Source organism: Podarcis melisellensis (assembly GCF_964234715.1).
Source record: "Podarcis melisellensis genome assembly, chromosome: 7".
Taxonomy (NCBI): Eukaryota; Metazoa; Chordata; class Lepidosauria; order Squamata; family Lacertidae; genus Podarcis; species Podarcis melisellensis.
The window spans coordinates 65047485-65072347 of record NC_138539.1 but is presented as its reverse complement, the minus strand read 5'-3'; positions in this window follow the sequence as shown (position 1 = coordinate 65072347).

Genomic DNA, 24863 nt, shown 5'->3' with positions numbered 1-24863 from the left:
TAAATGGCCAGTGGGGAACACCCAACGTGTGTGGATAAATGGGACTGCTGTTTACATAGCGTTACAGTGACAGTGAGGCATGTTGAGAAGCCTTCGGCTTAGCCCTTCAGCCTCATCTACTAATACAACTGCACATAGCATCTTGCATTTCCTTCCTTCCTTCCTTTGCCTTCTCTTACACTGCATTGGATTATAAGTGCTTTGGGGACAGAGACTGTTATTTTCCTTGAGACCACCAAGATTTACTTATAAGCTAAACAAGCTATAGTTTAGGGCCTCACTCTCTTGGGGGCCCCCAAAAAAAATTAAAGGAAAAAACCTGGATGTACATTTCCAAAATAAAGATAAAAAACAAATAAAATAAAACCTACATAAAGCATTTGTTTTGTGTTGTGTAGGCTACTATGATGTAAGTAATGGGCCCCACCTGCTAGCCTGCTCCCTAAAATATCACTTCTTTTTAATTGTATTTCAGTTCAGATGTCTTTTAGAAGACATCTGAAGGCAGTCCTGTTTGGGGAAGCTTTTAATGTTTGATGCATTACTGTATTTTAATATTTTGTTGGAAGCCGCCCCGAGTATAAATAATAAATAAGTATAAATAAATTATTATTATTATATTCAACAATTACTTTGATAAAATACTAATTTTGTTATGTGCAAATGGTTTTAGATACCAATTAGATCCATAAATTACCATATAGCATATACTCAACACAAAAAAAGTGACAATTTGTTGTTGACAAAGGACAGCTGGACCCCTTACCTTCAGTAGCTTAGGGCCTCATCAAACCTAAATCCGGCCCTGCCACCAAGATGATGACAAAGATGCACAGAGATGATACTCTGATTTCTGATGATCAAAAGACAGAGTGAAAGCAATTACAGATAGGGCAAGCTCTCCTGAAACTGGATCTTCACCCAAGATCCATTGGGACGAGCATTTTAGGATGTAGCTGATCTCCAGCTCAGCCAGCTGAGTCCCCTCTCAGCCGGTGTTAAATCCCCAGCCCCAGCACAGCTGAAGATAAGCCAGTGTAACTTGTCCCACTAGGGCTCAGTTGGCTGAGCCAAAGCCAGCGTAAGTCCAAAGGGGATGCAGAATTGTTGCAACTGTCAAGAGGAAAGCAACAGTGGCGTAGCGTGGGTTGTCAGCACCCGGGGCAAGGCAAGTAATTTGACCCCCTAACCCGTGGATTTGCGCCCCCTAACCCTAACCCCCAGATGTTGCACACGGTGCGGCCGGCCCCCCTGCACCCCCCACGCTACGCCACTGCAAAGCAATGCTGCTCTAGTGCATTACCTCTTTTTCTATGCAGCTCAGTGGTTAAGGCATCCAAAATCACCTTACGTTGTTTAGGCGCTGGTTGAAAACTCAGCTACCTGATTCTGGATAGACTGGTTTTTCTGCTTTGCACTAGAGGCAGATTTTATTATCCAGAATACAATAGCAAGTGTATGTCTACTAAGTACTTAATATTCTTAATCGTATATAGGAGGAGGAACAAATTATTACGTCTTATGCAAGGGAAGTTAGGTATATGCCGTGTCTCATAACTATATCACTTCTCATGTTTAGCCAATAGACCAGCTGCCAACTGCTGACTTGGCTCAATGGATTACTTCGTACAATGCTAATCAAAAAGGAAAGCAAGCCAAAATAACACATCTGGATATGACAGCGAGTTGAGATTCCAGTGGCATAAAGTGGTTTAGAGGCGTTAAGACAGCAGATGACAATGAAGTCCTAGGTTCCGTGTGAATATTTTGAGCTATTGGCCTACTCTGAAAAAACTTGATAAACTGTGGATTGCGTGGTGTACCCACCATTGCACAAACAGAACAGATGTACACTCATGTCTCAAAATCTGTTCCAGAAGATTGGGGGGACCTTTCAGATTTTCAGGGTGCACAGACGGATGGGGGGGGTGAGGAGAGGAAAGGGAAGATCTATTTCATGAGCAGAACTACCCCTGTGCAGCAGTGGATACCAGTGGTGGTTCCTGGACCTAGTGGAGCGGCCTGTGGCCAAGGAGGTTATGGAGGCGGGGCCAATAAAGCCACATGGTGTGGGATTGTGAATCTGGCTGGTGGGCTGGATCCCAGGTTCCCCTACTGATGGTGGACTATTTCTATACGTAGGACCCCACCCACCTGTCAATTGCCTGGCATTCCGTCAGCTGATTGGTGCTGACTTCAAGCTCCACTTCCTTCGGCATTCAATCTCAGCAAGCTTCACGTCGCTGCCTATCATCACCTCCATTGCCAATGCACAATCTAGAGTCCAATATTGCCTTCTCTGGCTGGGATTCACTCTCCATAGCCTCGGAACAGAGGTCTTCCCCGTCACCTGCGACCTGACTCTTTTTTTTTATGGATACTGGAGGAATGAACCTGAGAGTTCCTGAATTTAAACCTAACCCTGCCACTGAGCTGCAGTAACTTCTCCCATAAAGAGGCCAAGCCTCTGTTGCTGAAAGATGCAAGAACTCTGCAAAGGGTATTTCCAAGATGCCTATCAGTGCTGAACATGGTTTCGTAAGACACGGTTTGGATTAAAATATGAGTCATTTAATCTTTACACTTGAAACCTGTGATTGAAGGTCATCAGGACATATTGTTAACTTGCTAGTGCCATTGAATCTGATTGTTAATATCATTAACTTTTGGGATTAGGGGGGAAAGTGAACATTTGGGTTGCACTCTCCTTGAGAAAATAAACTGAGCCCTTTTCCTAATCTAAGCAATTGAAATTAAACAGTGGTGCAGCTGGGCAATTTTAGACCCTGGATTTAATGGTATAACAGAGGATGTGGCTGTTTAGATGGGAATATATTGCTACAAAAGTTGGGTGCCTCCCCCCCAACCTGGCCGAGAGGTGGCAAGAGTTCCAGGCATTCACCCAGGGTCTGTGTTCCTTTGGAGAATTGAGGCATGGCGGAGACTGTTGTAGCTTTAAGAAATATGGTTTACTCACCTATTTACACCTTCAACCTGCATGGAAGGAGTCTAGGTCTTATGGCATGGTCATTTCAAGACGGGTTTGTACCCCACAGCAGTGCAGCCAGCCTTCAGCCAGCCAGCCCAAGATGGATTCCGGCCTTCTTCCTGCTTCTTCTTCCCAGAACCCCTTGCCCAAAAAATTCTATTTGCTTGTTACTTGACACCCAGTTACCCTGGCAACTAGTCTCTGTTCACACCTCAGGGTAAGGGGGAAGCACCGTTCTCTTGCATTGCCAATGTCCCTCTGTGGTCCTCTATTGTTCCTTAATAGCCCTAGTTTTGCCAGGTCCTTTTGCATAGGCTGGTCCAAGAATTCCTCTGTAGCTTGTATTTCTCCTTTCACATCCCAAATAATAAAAATCCTACCATTTATTAATTTCTAGGGGTTTTTTTGGGGGGTTCCCCCTCCTATAACAAAATATTAGAGTGGTACCTTGGGTTAATAACTTAATTCATTCTGGAGGTCTGTTCTTAACTTGAAACTGTTCTTAACCTGAGGTACCACTTTAGCTAATGGGCCTGCTGCTGCCGCCACATGACTTCTGTTCTCATCCTGAAGCAAAGTCCTTAACCAGAGGTACTATTTCTGGGTTAGTGGAAGCGTCTGTAACCTGAGGTACCACTGTACTTCATTTACTTCTGCAGGCAGGAAGCAAGCCCTCCTATATTCTTAGGCCTCTCTTGCTCATTCCACAGAGTGGTTACCAGGGTTTTCACCACAGAATCCTAACCTGAGTCCACAAGAAGCAGGCAGTCGGACATCCAGTGGCAAGGACTCCCATTATGCTTCTTGGGGGTCCTTGAAGAGGTCAGTCCAACTCTAAGTGACCCCCATCACTTGACACATGAACTTGGAGAGCTGTCCTTTGAGACATGGGGGAAACTGAATTGCCTTTGAAAGCTGACAGCAGGATGCAAGGAAGTTTTCCTTTGTGTGAGCAAGTCAAGCAAGTTACTATTTTTGGTACACAAGGGGCAGAAACTGAGCGACTTAGTAGGAGACGATGCTTTCCCTCTCAATTGCTCCTGGAAGAAAAATTATGGAAAACTGACTTAAAAGATTGTTCCCTATTGAAGGAGAATTACATGAAGATGATGTACAGATGGTACACAACACCAGTGCAGTTAGGGAAAATGTACAAAACTAGTTCAAATATATGTTGGAAGTGTAAGGAAAAGGAGGGGACATTTTATCATATGTGGTGGGATTGTAAAGTAATTTAAAAATTTGGGAAATGATATACAACGAATTGAAGAAAATGTTCCATTTAATATTTGTTTAAAAACCTGAAGCATTTTTCTTAGGGATTGTAGGGAAAGATCTGCCAAAAAAGCTGAAAAACATCTTCATGTATGCGACAACGGCTGCGAGAGTTTTAATAGCATCTAGAACACGACACATGCAAGAGAGATCTGAAAAAGGTGAGTGTTTTTTCCCCAAAATAAAAAGCTCCATGTGAAAACTCTCTGATAGGTTTGAGAGTCAGAGATGTTTCCAGGAGAGCAGTGCCAAACCCCCGATTCAGCCACAAAACCAATTTCCCTGCAAGGCAAGGCCTATCTTGCAATAAAACCCTTTAGGATTGCTTTATCTTCTCTCACACACAAGATTATTTTTTGTTTTGATTTTGGTGGTGACACACGAGATAAAATCAGGGCTGGATTCCAGGCTGACTGGGGCGATGGAGCAACATTTAGGAATCCCAGATGCTTGTTGCTGGCAGAGCCGTTAAAATAAACAGCAGCAACACCTATTTGCGTGGGTGGCAATTAATCATGGTCGACTAGGAAAGTTAATTTTCTCTTCTAATCCGTGCCTTCTCCCCTTGGCAGGTTTCCTGGCTGCTCTTGGTGCTTGCCACAGGACTTGACCTCTGAGAAGAGCGGGTCAAGCATCGTTCAAAATGGACAAGCTCGGAAATGGGTGACCAGAAATTCTTAGAAAGACCACAGCATAACTGCGAGCATCTACTTTAGACACAGAAGGCCCAGGTTTCATCCCTAGTAAGGGATGCGGGTGGCGCTGTGGGTTAAACCACAGAGCCTAGGACTTGCCGATCAGAAGGTCGGCAGTTCGAATCCTCGTGGCGAGGTGAGCTCCCGTTGCTCGGTCCCTTCTCCTGCCAACCTAGCAGTTTGAAAGCGCGTCAAAGTGCAAGTAGATAAATAGGTACCACTCCGGTGGGAAGGTAAATGCCGTTTCTGTGCACTGCTCTGGTTTGCCAGAAGTGGCTTTGTCATGCTGGCCACATGACCCGGAAGCTGTATGCCAGCTCCCTTGGCCAATAAAGTGAGATGAGCGCTGCAACCCCAGAGTCGGTCATGACTGGACCTATTGGTCAGGAGTCTCTTTACCTTTACCTTTAGGGCTGGGAGGGCTGTCTAGAACCTTGAGACTATGAATAAAGACAATTATATGTGTAAAGTCTGTTGTGTGTAATGATGGAAAGGCCAGAGATCAGGGCAGAGCGTCTACCTCACATGGAAAAAGGTGCATTGTCACAATATACTTAGATTGTTTTTTCCCCATGATTTGCTTGCAGGACTGAACCTCTTTGCAGTCAGCATCAAGCAAGATATATTTTGAAAGGTATTCAAATCTTTCAAAATCATTCCTTTGAGAGTGAAAGTGGTCTGCTAATGACTGGCAGAAGTCTGTGCATATTTTCAAATCCAGTTCTTTTTCTTGGAGAGCTTGTTAGGGACCGTGCTGAGGAGGGCTGCACTGAAGAAGAATGGTGGGAGCCTCCCTTTCCCCCTGCTCTATGTATAGATTTGGAACAGTGGTTTGCAGAGGGGCATATTTCAGAAGGCAGAAGCTGGGAAATACTGGATGGGGAACAGCTAGGAGAAGAAACACTGGGAGAGAGTGACTTAACAGAGTCACTCTCTCCGGAAAGCATTCCTCCACTCTCCCCAAGTTCAAGAAGAGCTCAGAAAGCAGAACAGAAAGCACACAAAGCTCAGATTACAAGACGGAGAAGTGATGTAGATTAATAGGGACATAAGGGGGTGGGATCCTTAATTGGGGGCACCACCATTCTAGGAGATGGGTTATTTGTTCTCTTACAGTGATTATTAAAGTTTCTCACTTGTAAGATTACTCCTTTTCCTTTGTTCTGCTTATCTACTGCCAAGGGGGAGGAGAGCCAATTCCCTGAAGCCTGACTTGTGCAGTGAAAGTGTAAAATTTCATTCCACGTAGTCAACATGAATACAGACTCTGGTTCTTACATCTTGTCTGTAGTGTTTTCTGCCTCTCGAATAGTTCCTCCCTTTTGTGATTGGTCTTCCACTATACTTGCTAATGCATCCACAGTCTCTGAGTAGGACTCCAGAATTGCACTTGTTGCCACAGCATAGTCATTATTTAATTGATTTTTTAAAATCATCCTTTCTTTTTTAATTTTAATTTTATTTACAACATAACCTCCCCCCCCCCATACACAAATCCACCCTCAGTTTATAAGAAGTAAATAAGGAGGCCAGATACAGGATAAAGGAAGTCTTTTATTTGGTTGTTTGTATTGTTGTATGTTATGCTCACTGTATGTTATGTTCACGTTTAATGAGGGTGGATTAAAAAAAATTCTATACCACTTAATACATTTTTTAAAATCTCTAAGCAGTGTACTAAAAATTGAAGCAACAACAGACAACTTAAAACATTGCAAAAAATACATAGCTACAAAGAAACATGTTACATTTATACAAAGTTACTAAAATATAAAAATGTTACTCATTCATACGTTACTAATATATATATAAATCAATATCAAAGCATTTCCCTTCTGAGGCACCCACCCTCTCAGCCTCCAGCTTCTCACCCAGGGTTCAACAAACTCTCAGCTCATGCATAAAAGTCTCAAAATGGAAATGGAAATATCTCACTCTAGACTTGGTTTTGAGGGGCAGGCTGCTTCTCCAGGCTGCCCACTGCTGTGTCCCATTCATCTGCACTCTCTACACCTAGTTCCAGGTAGAGTGGGTTTGTTGAGTTTCCCAGGGGGTCCAGAGGATGAGAAAGGCAGCCCCTTCCACTCACAGCTCTCTCTTTACTGTCTGTCCTCTCCTCCTTCTCCTCCTCCAGCTTCATTTGCCTCCCACAGAGTATTAGAAAGAGATTTCAGCACGCAATCGGTGCCCAACTATGTTGTAAGAACCACCCTTTGGTGTGTTGAAGCAGAGGAAAATGTACACAGTAATCAAACTGTTAAAGAAAAAACACCTTATTGCCACCGGACAACAATCAAAAGCACTGTGGCCAACAAGACTGAGAGAGTGAGCTGTACATGGTATAAATAATCTTGTTTTAATCTTGTTTTTAAGTTGTATTCATTCAACTTGTTTTTATTATTGCTTGTTAGCTGCCCTGAGCCCGGCCTTGGCCGGGGAGGGTGGGGTATAAATAATAATAATAATAATTATTATTATTATTATTATTATTAAATATAGCATATTTGTTTCATTCTAAAAGCTTCTTCTGATTTCCTCAACAGTGCCCTAATATGTTGGCAGCGTTGTCATAAGACTGACCTCTACACATGGAGAATGTTGCAAAGCTTCACCAGTCGTTGCTTTTCCATTCTTCAAAAATTTCTTATTCTTGTTGCTGTGCTCCTGCTTTGCTGCCTATTGGGTCTGCTTCTCTGAGCAGAATCTCTCCTCTTCTGAGGATACAGCTCCAAAGCAGTTTCCATCACACTCTATTTGCCACTTTAGGGCAGAATCGGAGATGGCAAGGATGGGGACAAATATCCCTGAATATGTTGGTGGTTTCCTCAGTACCACCATGCTGTTCCCCTGTTCAGAGTTGGCATCTTTGAAATATACCCGGAGTCATGTGTGCAAAGTGTCTGCTTTATTTACATTATTTACACAATGGGCCTCACATGATTGGCTAATTCCGGGATTCTCCTCTAGACTAATCAGGGTGCGGATTCACTTCCACCTGGAGCTGGATTGGGTGGCTCCTGCGGACCAATCAGACTGCTGCATTCTGGATCCTATTGTTCTAGGACCAACCAGACTGCTGCATTCTGAATCCTATTGTTCTAAGACCAATCAGACTGCTGCATTTTGGATCCTATTCAACTCAGTACATAACAGTCTTGTAAGCCCTTGGGCCACGCAAACCACGAGATCAACAGGGCCCTTGCTCTGTAGAGATGCTGGGGGCCAGAGCCTTTTTCTGCATACAAAGTATTTATGTGTTCTACCACTGAACTATGGCCTTTCCTCAAAGGCTTTCAGACCTACATAGGTAAGAGTAGACATCTTAACATTTTAATTCAGGGGTAGCTATATGCATTGCTATCTGAAATTTCTTTTCCAGCAAGTGGCTCCTGTCTTGCTCTCTGTTCTCCTAGAATGTCCACCAGTTTTTCCATTCCCAGCATAAAATTACAACCTGCAAATACCTGCTGTATTGAGACTGTCACTTTCCATTATCAGTGTGTGGGAAGCCTGCGATGCAATAGCAAAGATGGCTGCACCCATGAATTAAGAAAGAGATGGCGATTGCTCCATTAATGGAGAAAGAATTGGATATGGGGGCGATAAAGATCACAGATGCAACCTTGATGTTACCATTCCATTGCCTGATGGAACATCCTTGATAGAGATCCATCAAGAGCGTTTGCTTTTGCTTTTCTTTGTTCCTTACTGTCGCTTTGTTGTGATCGGAATTGAACTAAACTGGCACAATTGGGGCAGGGTGGGGAGAATATCTTTATTAAGAAGGCTTTGAATGGGCAGGCAGCCCAAGATTGTCAACAGTCAGCCTGTTGCTTGACCCCAAATACATTTAATTCCTTTTAATGGTCAAGGTAGGAAGTGACTTTCAGACCCACAATGCACAGCAAAATAGCTTTTAGTATACTTAATAGCAATGTTGCACTTCGAATGCAGCCCTTTTGCTCCTTTTCATTTGGTACTCATTAGACAGCAGCGCGCTAGAAAATGCCAGCCTGGGCCTTGGCCCCCTGAGGAGTGCATTGAACGAACGCCCATTCCACATAACAGTCCTTGGAGAGGAGAGCACATTGAATTCCATTAATTTCATGCACCGATATTCTTTGTGTCAGAATACTAAAGCCATCTTTCCCAAAAGCTCTGAAACACCCTGAATAGAATTGAAAAGAAAGACCCTTTGGAACGGAGGGTGGTTATTGTCCCCATCCCAATAGATTCACTTTCGTCAATGGAGGGCGCATTACTCTTGACAGAACAAATATTGTCAGAGGGATTGCAAGGAACCTATAGGAGCTGTGGAGAGGAAATTGCAGGCCTTCATTCCAAGTAGATTAAGCAGCTATTACAATGAAATCAAAGTTTTAGAAGAGTAGAGAATAAACAGTGCCGGATTTAGGGTAGTGTGGCACAGGGTGCTGAGCTGAGGGGGTGAATGATAATAATATTATTAATAATAATAGCCTGTATTTGTATAATAATAATAAATTTTATTCATACCCCACCTTCCCCGGCCAGAGCCAGGCTCAGGGCGGCTAACACCAGTAAAATTACAATAAAAACATAAGGGGGGATTAAAATACAGGTTAAAAAGCAATTTAAAATGCAGCCTCATTTTAAAAGTATCCCATGGATCAAAACCGTAAGGGGAGGGAAAACATAAGGGTCAGACTGAGTCCAAACCAAAGGCCGGGTGGAACAGCTCTGTCTTGCAAACCCTGTGGAAAGATGTCAAGTCATTAGGGCCCTAGTCACTTGTGGTAGAGTGTTCCACCAAGTTGGGGCGAGTACTGAAAAGGCCCTGGCCCTAGTTGAGACCAATCTAACCACCTTGCGGCTCAGGACCTCCAAAGTGTTGTTATTTGTGGACCTTAAGGTCCTCCATGGGGCATACCAGGAGAGGCAGTCCCGAAGGTACATGGGTATGGTTACCTACTGAGAAGATCCATTTAAAAAGCAACTGTACCAAAAGGAATTATTGTGAAAATAATAAATATTTTTAAGGAGGTACCAAATTTTGTCCTAAGAGTGTCATATTACCAAAGTGCGTCCCTAGGATGAGCAGTGGCATTCTTTGCATTCTTTGAAAGGTGTGTACACAGTGAAGCCAAAAGCTGTCATTATTTGGTTCAGAATATTAATTTTGAGCTGCATTCCAAACTGGGTGTCATATCCTGCAAAAATTCTCTTCTGGTCTGGAAGATGAAACCACAGAATCCTAGAATTGTAGAGTTGGAAGGGACCCCAAGGGTCATCTAGTCCAACCCCCTGCAATGCAGGAATCACAGCTAAAGCATCCATGACAGATGGCCATTGAACTTCTATTTAAAAACCTCCAGGGAACGAGAGTCCACCACCTTCCAAGGGAGCCTGTTCCATTGTCGAACAGCTCTGATCCTTTAATGCTTAAAAAAGCTGGGTCAGCATGAGTCAGCGGTCTGCACCGGGTTGTATATAGAGAGTGAGAAATGTTAGTTTGGTGGTGGGTTGGTTGGTTGGTTGGTTGATGAAAGCTGGTAGTGCTGATGTGTGTACAGTTGGTCAGTCACTTTTGCAGAAAGACTTTTAAGAATAAAAGCAGAAAGTACTCTGCAAGGATACTCTTCTCGTGGACTCTTTTATGCCGACAAGGGTCCGAGGACCAGGAGAGGCACCAAAGTGAGGTCAGAACCTTTCTTTCTTTTTTTACAAGCACTGACAGAAAAACTACATGGGATTCTCTGCTTCCAAACACTAGCAGGGGAATCTTATATTTGAACCTTCTGCATGGATAAAATTATCATGGTCTCAAAATGTAGCAATCTTCCTCTTAAGCTGTTTTACTCAAATTGGGTTGTGTCCAGTAGGGTCAAAGATGGTGAATTTAGAGTTTATTCATGTAAAATGAAGCATTTTAAACTTGGCAGTTTTAAAAACACTTTGTAAATTATTTCTCATAGTCTCTAAATTTACTTGCCTGCCCTTGATTCCCAGAGCAGCTGCGGCCACTTTCCTACTTAATATTTTTCTGTCTAGTGGCAGAAAATGGCACTGTGACATATGTCAATGATTGACGGGGAAATGAATAGGCAGAGTAGAGGCTTCATCACTTTAAATCCTCCCTATTCAGAGCATACAGGTTCTTAGATTTTACGTAACCAGTTCGCCCAGTTGTAGCAAGAATTGAATTGTTTGGCAGGTGGATCACAGCATTGCTTGCAAAACAACCTCCTGATCTTGGCCATTGTAAGGTAAACTAAAGGTAGATTATAGAGACATCTGTTAAGTCAAACATAAACTACTTTGAATGGGTAGAATTGCCATTTGAAATATATCCCCTTTGTGGTGCAATATTCAACCAGAAGTGCAAGCTGGATTTAGAAGAGGCAGAGGAACCAGAGACCAAATTGTAAACATGCGCTGGATTATGGAGAAAGCTAGAGAGTTCCAGAAAGACATCTACTTCTGCTTCATTGACTATGCAAAAGCCTTTGACTGTGTCGACCACAGCAAACTATGGCAAGTTCTTAAAGAAATGGGAGTGCCTGATCACCTCATCTGTCTCCTGAGAAATCTCTATGTGGGACAAGAAGCTACAGTTAGAACAGGATATGGAACAACTGATTGGTTCAAAACTGGGAAAGGAGTATGACAAGGCTTTATATTGTCTCCCAGCTTATTTAACTTCATCATGTGAAAGGCTAGGCTGGATGAATCCCTAGCCGGAATTAAGATTACCGGAAGAAATATCAACAACCTCAGATATACAGATAACACAACCTTGATGGCAGAAAGTGAGGAGGAATTAAAGAACCTTTTATTGAGGGTGAAAGAGGAGAGCGCAAAATATGGTCTGAAGCTCAACATAAAAAAAACAACGAAGATTATGGCCACTGGTCCCATCACCTCCTGGCAAATAGAAGGGGAAGAAATGGAGGCAGTGAGAGATTTTACTTTCTTGGGCTCCATGATCACTGCAGATGGTGACAGCAGTCATGAAATTAAAAGATGCCTGCTTCTTGGGAGAAAAGCAATGACAAACCTAGACAGCATCTTAAAAAGTAGAGACATCACCTTGTCAACAAAGGTCCGCATAGTAAAAGCTATGGTTTTCCCAGTAGTGATGTATGGAAGTGAGACCATAACGAAGGCTGATCGCCGAAGAATTGATGCTTTTGAATTATGGTGCTGAAGAAGACACTTGAGAGTCCCATGGACTGCAAGAAGAACAAACCTATCCATTCTTAAGGAAATCAGCCCTGAGTGCTCACTGGAAGGACAGATCCTGAAGCTGAGGCTCCAATACTTTGGCCACCTATGAGAAGAGAAGACTCCCTGGAAAAGACCCTGATGTTGGGAAAGATGGAGGGCACAGGGAGAAGGGGACGACAGAGGGCAAGATGGTTGGACAGTGTTCTCAAAGCTACCAACATGAGTTTGACCAAACTGCAGGAGGCAGTGGATGACAGTAGTGCCTGGCGTGCTCTGGTCCATGGGGTCCCAAAGAGTCGGGCACGACTAAACGACTAAACAACAACAAAATTCAACCATATTTCATTATAGACCTGTCCCTGGTGTTTTACATGGACATCAATGGCAGTCAAAGCAACAGCCGAAATTCCCAACTTTGCACATATGTGTCTTTTGACAGCATGACCCTGGGGCTACCATGAAGTAGATAGGTTGCTCCCCCCCCCTTATCTAGTAATTGGGCTTAACCTTTCTTGCTTAGAAGTGCTGTGTTCCAGGGGTATCCTCCAAAACCACAACAGCTAGTTCTTCTGTCCTAAAATGCTGCAGAGTTTCAGATGCAGGGCAGCCAGTTTCATAGTTATTTATTTTAACGCTTGGGTGTAAACATAAAGTGAGATCTTGCTCATAGCTCTTGTACATTTGTGCAAGATGCTTGGTGTCAGGAGTGATGGGCTTAAACTGGTCATTTCCCCCCTGCACCACTGGAGATACTGGCCAGAAAAGGGGCTGGAGCTAGGATTCTCAACAGCCAGAATCTTCCTCTTGGTCCTAGGCAGGGATGGAGGAGAAATTTTGTTTGTTTTGCAATTTAACGGGAACCCACCTCATTCCCACTTCCTGAGACATTACACAAACTGAAACACAGCTTCCTCTGACATTCATGCTTCTTCACATTTTACAATGCACCTCCTCAGCTGAAAAGGAATATTGGGGGAAGTGCGCACCTTTGTTGTTGACAGTGGTTTAAGACCGTCAAATCCTGGAATACAACAAAATGTGGGCATATCTGAGGGGCATGTTCAAGGGAAGAGAAGCTGAGCTCAGAAAAACAGGAACTGAGCAGGAAAAGCAAATAGTCTCTCTCACATTGAAGAAGAATATGTCTAGTTGCCCCAAGCTGAATGGTAACTACTGACATATTATTTGGTTCCCTTTGTATGTTTCTCATGTTTGCATGAGAAGGTATTGGGCTTGAGCTGAAATTACCTTCCTCTTTCACATTTTGGGAATTGTCCTTCTTGGAGATGCCTACCTTATTTCTCTTCACCACTTTCAGTCTCATTTGCCCTCACTGCCATGTTGCCATATTGCCTCTAGGGCAACCCATTGTCATCCTTTTGGACAATGGCATCACAATGCCACACCTGATGCAATCTGATGTCATGACACTGCAGGCGCCCATTATAAAAACCACATGGCTTACCTCAGCCAATCAAATTAAATGGTCATGTGGGCAAATGACCCAAACTTGGTTCTCCAGCTGTTGTTTTTTTTTTGGACTACAATTCCCATGATCCCTGACCACTGGCCCTGCTAGCTAGGGATGATGGAAGTTGTAGTCCAAAACCAGCTGGAGATTCAAGTTTGGGAAACCCTGAGCTAGAACACCATGAGGACAAAGACTAAAAGACTGAGAGGAAGCAGCCATGAAAACAAGAGGCTGACACATAGTGTCAAAGCAATGGAGATATTTCATGGAAGTCTTATTTTTTCAGACAATTTGGCTGTAATGAATACACTACTTTGGATGCAAATATATGCAAATATCAAGGGAGGCGGACATGATGCCTTCCAGAAGTTGTACACCACCAAATGCCAGGATGCTGTAGCCAGCATGAACAATGGTAAGGAACATTGGAAACTGTAGTCCACTGAATCTGGAGGGCACTACATTCCTTGCCCCTAACTTAGACAATATTTGCTGCAGCTTGAAAATGCATAACACTAACATGCAGATATAGAGCTTCCCCCTAGTCTGTTAGTGTAGCCTACAACATAGTGCTGCATAAATTGTAGTAAATATAATTTTGACTGAAACTAAAAGAAGACAAATCCTAGTCCAATAAAACCCAGTTTCCCCTTAATCATCTCTCTTTCTCTCTCTCCTTGACTAAGCTAATGTTACTCCATAAAAGTTGGCCCTGGGCACTGTGGTGCAGTCACTGACTCATGCCTTTTCTGCTTCAACATGCTTGAGGGTGGGAGCCAAATATTTAACTCAAGGAAGTTACCAGGGAGACTGTGGCATGCTAATATCGGTGTGAAAAATGGTGACTGGTGCTATCTTTTATTGGGAGGAAAGCTTTCCAGGAAATGGAGAAGATGACTCTAATTTCTTTAAGCATTCCTCCCCCCGACCCCCACAACATTTGGTCAATATTTGATTAATCTGCAACTCTTGCTTGGTAAAATGATTAACAGTACATGCATACACAGAAAAACATCCAATTCAATTCAATGGGACTTACTGGCAAGTGATTGAGGAATGCAGCCTATTCATTCCTATTCATTTCCCCCTGAGGAGCTGCCACTTCCCCAGAAAATGTGGCCTTGGTTTAATTGGCATAATCTGCAAATATTGGAAGGTCCGTATCTCCATGCCATAAAGAGTTTTGCTTGTTTGCTTATTGAGTAGTTTGTATCTCACTTTGCTTTGTACGGTAAACTCAGAGTGGTTTACAATCTAAACCTGGATTTTATTTTATTTTTAAAAACCCATTCAGTCCACTGAAATCAATTCATCCATTGGGCTGTTACAAAACACTGGAGCAGAAACGAGTAAAAAAGAAACGACAAAGTTGACAGCTTTCCTTTCATTAAAAACATTCTCTGTACTTTCCACCTTTTTCTATAAAAGCTGTTCTAGAGGCACACTGGATAACGGTTTCAACAGTGTCAAGTGCCCCAAGGTCAATTCAGAATTTTCCATACTTACCTTATATGCAATATAATGGCCCCTCTGTTCATCTTCCTCTTCTTCCTCCCCATCTCCCCCCTGCTGTGGAAATTTGCATTCTGAAATCCTCGGGCCGGCATCTCTAATCTGTGTGCATTAATAACAACAACATATTGTTGTAACATATACAGAGTGTTTCAGTGATGGTAGCCTTAGACCTAGCATGGACTTTGCTTCTGTTGCCTTTGCTTCTGCTTAACTCCCATTAGACAATCTAATGGGTTTTCTCTCATTGCCTTGACCTAATTGATACACCATTCATATGCTTTTGTGTTCTCATGTCCATATTTGTGTTCCTCTAGACTTCTTTCCCTTTTATTGAGTAACAGTCTGCCCCCCTCCATCAACACCGGTTTAAATGAGCACTGTGAATGGAAAAGGGCTACCAATCTTCTTGTGTTTACATATATAGTCTTAGCAGGGTGGCCTTCATGGAAATGTACACAGAATACAAATTCATTCTTTTTCAGAATGCTTGATCTTGACCTTTCGGAGATCAGTTGTCTCTGCCACTCAGAAGAGGGTGGAGGCTTGCCTCATAACAACTCTTAACAAAAAGTGATGAGGGTGCCAGCAAAAGCCATTAGCAGAGGTCACGGTGGGTCATGGTGGAATTTGATGTATGCTTTTGGTAAGCTACATTCCTATAGACCACAACTCCTAGCAAACCCACTTCAATGCATTAGGGGTTGCAAGGACAGTGTGTGTTGCCTTCTGCTGTTTATGTATGAACTTGACCACAACCTGAGTTGGTGGTAAATCAAACTTTACTCTCAATGAGGTCTGGGAGGCTGCCCAGAGTAGTCAATAAGTCCTCCAGCCTGGCCATACCTCAGAGTCAGCTTGCCATTTCTCTTAAATGGTTCGCATGCCAGATGTTGAGTTGATAATGCATAATTACACCCCCCCAAGAAACATTATATGAAAATATATCCAGATGTGACCAGTGGGGATGCAAGAACAGGGTTAAATAACTGCTCCTACCATGTGGCATCATCGTCCCCTCTTTGGGGTTGGGTTTTCTTCTATACCCTGAGTTGAGAGTTGTTCATATGTGCCCAGATGCTGCAATCAGCATGCAAAGCATAAAAGGGAAGCAGAACTGAGGAGTTGTGTCTGCTCAACTGTCCATGTTGATGGACCTTGGTGTGGATGTTCCAGGACCTCTTCAGGTTTGGACTCTGGACTTGTGGATTGACCCCAGACCATGTTTGCTGCCTGTTGGACTTGGGACTTGACATACTGACTTGCAGCCAGGTAGGCCAGGGGTTCAGAACACCCATCTTGGCTTTGCATCATTATATCTGAATTTCTGAGAAGTGGTCTTAATGCTTTGGGTCGTTTATCATAGTGGATTTCTGTCGGTCCAGCTTTGTGATACCTGCTTTTGTTGCTCTTGGCTTCAGGAAGGAGTCTTCTGCAGGTATCCTGGATTTGAGGCTACTGTTCATTAGCATTTGAGCAGGCGAGTAGCCTTACACCATGGGTGTGTTGCAGTGCTTCAGTAACACAATGTATGGATTTGGTGCATCTGCCTTGGCCTTGGTCAATATCTGTTTTGCTATTTGTACATTATTCTCTGCCAGACCATTAGATCGTGGGTAGGAATGATGAAAAGCTGTCCAAAAGCAAACTCAAAACTGAATTTTACCAATATTGCATGCCCCAATTTTCCCTGTGCAGAGAGGATCTCATGAACAGCCAGTGAAACCAAAAACATTTAGCCCTGAATGGATAGGTGCGTAGGGAGGAGCCACATAGACTCAAAGGGATTGGCAGAGAAACAAGAAGCCCAGTAGTGCCACTGTCAGGCTGCAGGAGCTGCAAGCAGCTCAGGAGGAAGAGAAGGTAGCACTCAGAGACAACGTGCTAAAAGCCTCTTTGGCATGGGTGGCAGACCTCCACAGCATGGAGTTCCTCACTTTGTTTTCCAAAGTAGCCACAAAGCCAAGACCTTTGAATTGGAGGGAACAGGATCCAAAGGAGAGTCAAATAGCTATGATAATTGAATCACATCCTTAATTGTGTGTAGTATGGACTTCTGGCTGCGTAAACTGTGACACATCATGTAGTAATACGGAAAAGATTTGTGTGTGCGCATGCATGCATGTGTGAGCAAATTGTCTCCTGGTATCATATAGTTGTGTACTGTATCAGAGTACTACCTGTAAGTACTCCTGCCAACCTAGCAGTTTGAAAGCACATCAAAGTGCAAGTAGATAAATAGGTACCACTCTGGTGGGAAGGTAAACGGTGTTTCCGTGTGCTGCTCTGGTTTGCCAGAAGCAGCTTAGTCATGCTGGCCACATGACCCACAAGCTGTATGCTGACTGCCTCAGCCAATAAAGCGAGATGAGCACCGCAACCCCAGAGTCGGCCACGACTGGACCTAATGGTCAGGGGTCCCTTTACCTTTACTACCTGTAAATTTGCAAAGTTATGCAAACCATCAGCAACAGACTTGAATACAGTAATCCACTTGCACAATCCAGTTTAATCACTTAAACTGCTTGTGTGTTTCCAGTGAATCAGAGTAGATACAACGCCACTGTTTTTGTGTGGATTATGTATATGAAGTCATCTTGGGGCATTCATCCATTTGGTAAGTTGTTTAATCTGGACAAGATTTTGAAGAAATACACTTTTGTGCTGAACTCTTTCCTTTTGTTACTTTTGCAGGAATTTTTGGCATTCAAAAAGTGGTTTTGGGCATTCAAAATTGCTTGGCCAAGATTACCTAGTTACTTCATGGCAGATGCAAGATTTGAACAGGGAATATTCTGATTTGTAGCTCAGCTATGTCCCACCAGCACCTCAGCTGTAATTGTGAGATACTAGTCATTACTGCTGTGTTGAACCTGCCCTCCAGGTTCTCAGAAGACTGAAGAAGAACCTTCCAGTTTTTGTCCTCTTTCTCAGAACACTTTATAATTCATTCATTCATTGTTAGTCACCAAAGGCAGGGCATTCTCTAGGTGACTTAGGATCAAGTTTAAAAACTTTTCAAATTCCATCAGGTTGAGGAAACGTTTAAGCTGCCACTGAACAAGTATCAGTGTGGGCACCAGGTAGGCCTCACTTGGGAGACCATTCCAGGCCCTCCACGTGCCCCTATTTCCTAGGAACAGTCCTGGATTTACAAAAGCCATTCCAGTTTCTGATTTGATTCTGGAATGTCCCGCTTTACCTTAGAGCATCCCTGTTTTCAACAGAGAAATTTCAGAACCCCTGCAACATTTATCTAGATTCTTCAAGCTGCTCCTTCCTGAAATTGCTGCTTGCTGAGTTCCCACAGAGTTTGACAGAAAGTGTTTGACAGAAAGAGAAAAACCCCAATTGATGCCTCTGACAAAAGTAGCAGATAACACAAATCCAAACCCCCAGAGTTTGTAACACTGCAGATTTTGCAGTCTTCTTGAACTGGATCTCCCTCCTGAAAAAACAGGGGGAAAAATTGAAAATGAAATCAAGAGAGGACAGTGACTGGCTTAAACTTGTGCCAGCTGGTCTTCCCTCAAGTGCCTTGTGAGCAGGCTGGTCTGGTTTCTTTAAATTATATGCATTTGGTTATAAAAGGTAGGGATCTATATTTTGCAAGTGGCAAGGCCCATAAAATCTGTCCCTCGAGGCATCTTGGCTGGGCACCTGAATAGTATTTTTCTGCTATTTATATCCCAGCATCTGCTCAGCTTTACATCGTTTTCTTTCAACATTATGTAACTCTTAAGGGAACATTGTGAGCACTCTCTAAACTGAAGAAACTGATTAAATAGGAGATAGTTGCTTAACTGGAATGCAAACAGAGACGGGAGCTATGCCGTCCTTTGGCATGCCATTACATGCCCATATCTTGATCATCACAAGCCTTTGACACATAGAGATAATACCTGCAGACATTTCAAACACTGATAGACAGTTGTCCTGATTCACAGCCTTGTATGTGCAGAATGTACACATGACACTTTTGGACAAAGAGGATTCAGATTTTAGTTGCTGGGGTGGGGCAACACTGAGAGAGGTTGCTTGCCTTTCCGTCTTGCTTGCAGCTTTCTCAGAGGATGCCTGACTGCCTAGGATGTTGGGAAGAGAATGGTGAATTGGATGAACCTTTGATCTGATCTAGTTAGGTTCTTCTGGTGTTCTGTAGTCACATCCACACCAACCATTTAAAGCACATGTATACCGCCTTGACAGTCATGGCTCCCCACCCCGCAATAATCCTGGAAGTTGTATTTTAAGGATGATGGGGATTGTAGCTCTGGGAGGAGCAAACTACAGCTCCTGGCATAACAATCAAGGCATCTGAATCAAGAAGGGCACGTTTGGAGAATGCTTGCCTAAAGTGTTGTGTTTTCAAGAAGAGCCGGCGGAATGCCAATACAGATGGGGCCTCTTGTATTTCAGCAGGGAGGGCATTCCACAACACTGGTGCCAGCAGTGAAAAATTCCACATCTGTGTTACTGCAAGCGGATAATCATCAGGCCATGGCAAAACCAGCTGAGTTCCATTTACTGTACTGATATTTATGCCCTTCACAGGAAGTGGAGGTTTAGATGGTCTTTCAAGTCACCTGGTTCACAGTTGTTTAGTTTTCAGAGTTTGCTACCATGCATCATATGTAAGAACAACCTTAAACTCATTCAGTGGCTAATAGGCAGCCAGTCAAGATCCCCGTAAGTAGCACTCCTCAGCACGTGGTAGAAGCCATCTATGGAGATCATTAATCACATTTTGTATTAATGATTTGATATCTTTAAAAAAATCTTTAAAAACACCAGCATTCAATGTGCCCTTGCACTCATAATAGTGTTCTACGACCCCACCTGATAGTTTCAAAACCTTGAGCCTCACCCTTGTCTAAAATGATTCAATGTTGTCGGACTAGTAGGCGAGACTTCTTAGAAAAATATTTGAGATAAGATTTCACAGGGCTTCTAATATGGGGCTAGACTTAAATCAAATACTGTGAACTTTAGAAAGATTTCCCTTTCGTTTTGTGCATGTTCAAGTATAGCAAGCTATGCAGCTTCTACATAAGCAGAGCATTTAGGTCTCTGTAGAAGCACCCTTGCCACATCTGTTCAAAGCTACAACCAGCTCTTTGGGATTGAGGTCAGGAGGCAAAGGGAACCCTGTTCTCATCTTCATGCATTGAGAGGATATGCTGAGAAGGGAGCAGGATCAATGCCTGCTTCCTCTACATGATCAAGGTAGGACTAGGGCTCAGTTCTCTCTTTGCTGCATAGTACTGATTGACTGGTGTCCGTGACGTCATAAGGTCACTTCCCCCTCTTGGAGCAGATTCAACTTTATTTCAAAAACAACAAAATGAATGGCATACATGTGTGCAATGAATGAACATTCAATAAAATGAACATACGTGCTGTACTTTAAAAATTAAATGCAAGCAGCTACCTTAAGTGTGATGGAGGAGCAAGACCAATCAGGGTTCAAATTGCTACTGATGAGTATTTCTGTCACTTGTGAAGGCAGGAATCATAGAATCATAGAATCATAGAGTTGGAAGAGACCACAAGGGCCATCGAGTCCAACCCCCTGCCAAGCAGGAAACACCATCAGAGCACTCCTGACATATGGTTGTCAAGCCTCTGCTTAATGACCTCCAAAGAAGGAGACTCCACCACACTCCTTGGCAGCAAATTCCACTGTCGAACAGCTCTTACTGTCAGGAAGTTCTTCCTAATATTTAGGCTCACTCCGCGGCAGAAAATGAGACTGTGTTATTACTTTGATCATGGTTGATCATGATCTTCTGGACCACTGCCTTATTGTTAACTAGGGCTGTGTTGAAAATTTCTTTTTCTGCTGTTCCTTGAGTGAGTGAGAAACAAAACCCACCCACAAGGTTGTTGGGGAAAATTCACCCTGCTTATGAGGTTTCCAGGGGTTCCCCCTCTGTTGTTGTTGTTTAACTTTTAGAAAAGCCTCAGTGGTGTAAGGCTCTCTCCACAGCATCTCACTGGCTAGAAATGCCTTGGGAGCAATAAAGCACATTGCATTGCTCCCAAGGCATTCTGGGAAGGGTGGTTGGCAGGAAGTGGCACGAGGTTTCCAGAGCTTCTCATCAGCCAGAACTCCTAGTAAGGTAAGAGGTAACCTCATCCCCAAAGTTTCTCCCCCTGACTTAAAGAAACAGCACACTTAATATTAATATTAAGCCCAGACTTGATATTAATGAGCAGGTTATAAAACTGTTGTTGGTTTTTTTTGGATTTTTTTGTAGGTAGAAACTCTGAGCTACAAAAGGAAAACTCTCACCCCTACGCACATTTCTAAATTATGTCTTCAGGGTCCAATTAATGAGTTGCTTGTGGGATTTTTACTATCTGCTTGGAAATGTTTACATGGAATAAATCTGAGATACAAACTTTGCTGTGACTATTTATATCACTGACATTAATCATACGAATGATGCATTTCATGTGAAATATTAAGAGTTCAAAAAGTATTCGTTTCATTGGTGATAAACAGCCTAACAGTTCTGGCATTTAACCTTAGAAAACTTTTTATGGCTTAACATATATATATATATAGCCCAGCACAGATGTATAGTAATAAACTTATCTCATAATGTCAAATGATTAAACACCAGATTCTTTTTTACATTTAAATATACAAGGCTTTCCATTAGGGAGCTCAACTTACTGATAAGAGCTTCCCAACTGTTAAGTTTATTTCTACTTCTATTTGTCCAAAGCTAATAGGGAAAATAATAGAAACCATTTGAAAAGCAAAAAACAACCCACACACCCCGACCCCACCATGTTTCGGTTAATAAGCAATAGGGAGTGTGCTATTGATTTCAAGTTCATGAATGACATTAATCCTCAGGGAGGGGCTACAGCTCAGGAGCAGAGATTGCAAAAGTCCCCAGAATCAATTCCTGGCATTTCTAGGTAGGGCCTGGAACTCTGGAGAGCTGTTGTCAGTGTGTGTCAATACTAACCTACATTGAATTAGAACAGGGACATGCAGCAGGTTGATTGGGATTGACTGGTCGATCCCTGGGAGGTTCCAGTCGATTGTTGCTGATCGCAGGCTCCTTTTCCTTTGCTTTTGCCCTAGAGCACCTGGGCCCTCCATTTTCGCTTCTTGATCGCTGGAACAGAAGACAGAGTTTTCACTATGAGGCAGCTTCTCCCTAAAAAAGAGCTCAACAACTTTGACCTGAAAACCCCCCCCCAAGGGTAGATCACAGCCCTTTTTTCCCCTGTGAGCAGATCATAGTCTCTTGGGAGTTGGACATCCCTGAAGTAGACCATTGGCCCACCCCTGTGAATGCTTGAGGTAATACTTCACTAAAACCTTCAAACTTACCTGTCCTTGCCTCCCAGCTGTGTTTGTTGCTTCCTTCTGTTTACTTGAGATCTTTGCAGGAAGCCGTGTTCTTCCAAAGGTTGCTCTCTTCTTCTCCTTCTTCTTCTTCTTCTTCTTCTTCTTCTTCTTCTTCTTCTTCTTCTTCTTCTTCTTCTTCTTCTTCTTCTGCTAAATCTTAGAGGGTTCCTAAGAACCCAAGGTGGACTCAGACCCCCTGAAGGTTTGCTTACCCTTTGGTCACTACTTCATGATCAAAGCCAGTTGGGTACCCTTTCTGAAAGAAGAGGCAACTAATGGCTGCTCACCCAGTCCTGAGGTGGGTTGTGGTTGTGGTCTGGTGTGGTAGGCCCCAATCCTGGGGGAGCAACCCTAGGCAGTTGACTGGCAGTTGGGGAATTCCTCTGGCCGGCCACTTAGGTGGGCACATTTTCCTGCTGACCAGTGTTTGAATTTGGTGTGTACTGTTATTGTTGCTTTCAGTCCACAAAGAATACATAATTGATTGCTTCCCCCCACTTTGTACTGAATTTCTTCTGCATTGAAATTTAATGGAAACAATGTGATTTACATAAGGAGGCGAACTGCAGCAGAAAGAAAGCGGTGCTGCATGCGATGCAATTAAGGCAGAACAGGAAACGATGCCTTCTGACATCCCTAGTAAGGCACAATCATCTCCAGATATTTATCTCCAAAGTGATACTAGTGGGAACACAGGTGTGTAATGTTCACATGTATGTGTGTATAGATGCATTGACAGTCAGGAACAACTGAAAGCTAAGCCTCTCCCCCATATACAGAGAGTACGGTATGTCTGCTCGCCACTTTACAAAAGCTGGCTTTTAGTGAAGAGCGCAGAATGTATACAACAAACCAAATAAAGAATTCTGGATTGTAAAAGGCTTAGTGAAAATGTCCTATAAACATTTGAGCTTTGAAAGTAACTAGCTGCTGAGATTTCTGGTCAATATTTCTGGTCAATACTTTGTGCCAAATCACTCCGTTTATTGTTTACTAAGTAGACGCATAATAGCCCAGGGATTCCACGTTGTAAAATTCAATAATCTGTGAAAACTCCAGCATTTACAATGCCTTTTATGCCTCCATTATTTCTTTATTAGGAGGTACCGTAAGCTGAAATGCCAATCAGATAAATGATGATGTTTATTAGATTTATGCAAAGAGAGCCAGCTCCTTTCTACTAGCTCACTTCTATCCTTAACTCATAATAGCTGCTGTTATATCTACAACAGTGAGAATATAAGGTACTTCTCATTGCAAGCTTGTCCATCACCCACCACGAAACATGTTGTTGTTGTTGTTTAGTCGTTTAGTCGTGTCCGACTCTTCGTGACCCCATGGACCAGAGAATGCCAGGCACCTCTGTCCTCCACTTCCTCCTGCAGTTTGGTCAAACTCATGCTGGTAACCTCGAAAACACTATCCAACCATCTTGTCCTCTGTTGCCCCCTTCTCCTTGTGCCCTCCATCTTTCCCAACATCAGGGTCTTCTCCAGGGAGTCTTCTCTTCTCATGAGGTGGCCAAAGTACTGGAGCCTCAGCTTCAGTATCTGTCCTTCCAGTGAGCACTCAGGGCTGATTTCCTTAAGAAATTTCTACACAAACTTTATATTTTGTGAGCAGAACCAGGTCTTTCAAATTTCCAGCATCTCAGTTTCATGCATGTAACTCAGCTTTTCACACAGCTATAACATTTGTCAGTGTTCTAAATTTAGCCATCTTAGTGGTAAATGAATTTAACATTCAATGGGAGTGACTAACTTGGAACAGAATCTATCTCTAGCTCTATCTCTATCATCTCTATCTATCTCTATCTCTATCATCTCTCTCTCTCTCTCTCTCTCTCTCTCTCTCTCTCTCTCTCTACCTCTATCTCTGTCTCTATCATCTCTATCTCTATCTCTATCTCTATCTCTATCTCTATCTCTATCTCTATCTCTATCTCTATCTCTCTCTAAACCAAAGGAATTCTGGCTCTGTCTGGTATCCTGTCTTTGGGGCTTTTGGCAATAGTCAGGGCTAGCACCTGATGATACTGCAGGAATGAGAAACCTGTTGCCCTACCAATGTTGCCAAACTACAACTCCCGTCATCCCAGACCACTGGCTGCCTGGGGCCAATGGGACTTGGAGTCCATCTGCTTCTGGAGGGCATCTGATTGGGGGAAGTCTGCTAGATGGCAAGTGCCATTCACTGATACTCCTTAAAGTCTCGAGTGACAACAAGCATACTTAGCCAAATCTAAAGTGATGCTCAGGTTTTAAAGCAGGACTAACCATTCTCTCCTGCAGGACTGATGCCATGGATGTTTCGCTATTGTATTCTGTTGCAAGGAAGACACCT